We start from the raw sequence: 2,625 nt of genomic DNA, 5'->3' as shown, positions 1-2,625 counted from the left end.
AACTCTATTTTTATGGTAGGTCACCTAGATGCACTCTTTATAGGAAGCAATGCATATCATCAGTTTCTTGGCATCTTTCCAGAAACCTTAAGCATTTGCAAATATAAGTATCATGTTATTTTTCACACAAACTGTAGCCTACTATACTTCCTGTTTTATATCTTTTCTTTTCACTTGACCTTTCACTTAACTTCCCTTATCAGCCTATCAAGAGTACCTTCTTTATTGTCTTAAGAATTGCGGACTATTCTTTTAGTACTACATACCATAATGTATGACAAAACCAAAATGTCATTAAAAAGACAGGAAAGAAAGAAAACACCAATATAGCTGTCAGAAGAGACTCTGAAACTTGCTCTTAGAATGAAGAATAGCTAAAGTGAAAAGAAGAAATGATGAAGTAAAGGCTGAACAGGAGATTTCAGAGGATAGCTGGAGAAGACAAAGTACTGAAATGTAGAAAGACTTGGAGTTAGAAAACCTAAAGGGAAGAACATGGCTGGCATTTCTCAAACTAAAAGAATTAAAGAAAAAATTCAAGCCTTGAATTGCAATACTCAACATTTCTATGGGCAAAATATTGGATGCAGAAAGCATCAGACAAAGATAGAAAGAATACAAAGAGTCACTGTACCAAAAAGAATCGATTTGACAGTCAATCATTTCAGGAAGTAGCATATGATAAAGATCTACTGGTATTGAAGAAAGAAGTTCAAGCGGCACTGAAGGCACTGGCAAACAACAAGACTCCAGGAATTGACAGAACACAGACTGAAATGTATTAACAAACAGACGTAGCAATGAAGGTGCTCACTCGTCCATACACAGAAATGTGGAAGACAGCTATTTGGCCAATCTAGAGAGATTCACATTCATGCCCATTCCAAAGAAAGATGATCCAATAGAATGTAGAAATTAGTGAATAATATCTTTAATATCACACATAAGTAAAATTTTGCTGAAGATAATTAAAAAATGATTGCAGCAGTACATTGACAGGGAACAATGAGAAATTTAAGATGGATTCAGAGAGGGTATGGAACAAGATATACCATTGCTGATGTCAGATGGATATTGGCTGAAAGCAAAGAATTCCAGAAAGATGTTTACCTATACTTTATAAAGTATGCAAAGGCATTCAATAACAGTGTGATGAATAGGCATTCTAGAACACTTAAATGTGCTCATCAGAAACTTGTACACAGATAAAGAGGGAGTTGTTCAAACAGAACAAAAGGATACTGTGTGGCTTAAAATCCAGAAAGGTGCATCAGGATTGTATCCTTTCACCATATTTATTCAACCTGTATGCTGAGCAAATAATCCCAGAAGATGGCTCTATGAAGAAGAACATGGCATCAGGATTATAAGACTCAGTAACAACCTGCGATATGCACATGACACATCTTTGCTTGCTGAAAGTGAAGAACACTTGAAGACTTGAAGCACTTACTAATGAAGATTAAAGATGACAGCCTTTGGTATGGATTACATCTCAACAGAAAGAAAACAAAATTCTTCACAACTAGACCAATAAGCAACAGCATGATAGATGGAGAAATTATTTAAGTTCACAATGATTTAATTTTACTTATATTCATAATCAATGCCCAAAGAAGCAGCAGTCAAGAAATAAAATGATGTATTGAACAAGATCTCTTTAAAGTGTTCAAAAGCAAAGATGTCACTTTGAAGACTAAGGGATGCCTGACCCAAGCAACAGTATTTTCAATAGCCTCATATGCATATGAAAGCTGGACAATGAATAAGGAAGACCAAAGAAGAATTGATGCCTTTGAATTATAGTGTTGGCAAACAATATTAAATATACCATGGACTCCCAGAATGAACCAACCTGTTTAGGAAGAAGTATGCCAGAATGCTCTTTAGAAGAGAGGATGGTGAGACACTGTTGCATGTACTTTGGACGTGTTATCAGGAGGAACCCATCTCTGGAGAACGTCATCATCCTTAGTACAGTAGAAGGTCAGCACAAAAGAGGAAGACCCTCAATGAGATGAACTGACAGTGGCTGCAATGATGGGCTTAACCAAAGCAAAGATGCTGAGGATGGCACAGGATTGGGCAGTGTTTTATTCTGTCATACAAAGGATTATTATGAGTTGTAACTGACTTAAAGGCACGTAAAAACCACCATCCAGTACCCATCTGAGGTATATTCAAGTTGTTCCCAATTTTTACAACTACAAACAATGCTTTCATAAATAAACTTGTACATAGGCAATTTTGCATATGGATCAGTATGTCTGTAGGATAAATTCAAGAAGTGGGATTGCTGGAACAAAGGATATGTAAATTGCTATTGTGATAGATTGTTGTTGTTGTTGTTGTTTAGTGCCGTCGAGTCGTTTCCGACTCATAGTGACCCCACGCACGGCAGAACAAAACACTGACTGATTCCGCGCCAGCCCGACAATCCCTGCTATACTTGAGTCCATCACTGCAGACACCGTGTCGATCCATCTCGTTGAAGGCCTCCTCCTATTTCGGCGACCCTCCACCCTAACAAGCATGACATCCTTCTCCAGGGAATGGTCCCTTCTGACAACATGACCAAAATAGGTGAGACGAAGTCTGGCCATTCTTGCTTCCAAGGAGCATTCT

General features: G+C 37.7%; 1 protein-coding gene across 1 annotated transcript in view; it reads right to left on the bottom strand.

Moving 5' to 3' along the window:
• Positions 1-2,625, bottom strand: part of ARL6 (ADP ribosylation factor like GTPase 6) — an 81,552-nt gene that overhangs the window by 18,116 nt on the left and 60,811 nt on the right. The gene's annotated exons all lie outside the window — the stretch shown is intronic.

This window comes from Orycteropus afer, unplaced genomic scaffold, assembly GCF_000298275.1.
Source record: "Orycteropus afer afer isolate SDZICR_OR568_19922 unplaced genomic scaffold, OryAfe1.0 scaffold00412, whole genome shotgun sequence".
Classification (NCBI taxonomy): Eukaryota; Metazoa; Chordata; class Mammalia; order Tubulidentata; family Orycteropodidae; genus Orycteropus; species Orycteropus afer.
Note: the sequence above shows the minus strand (reverse complement) of the source record. Positions and strands in the feature narration are given on the sequence as shown.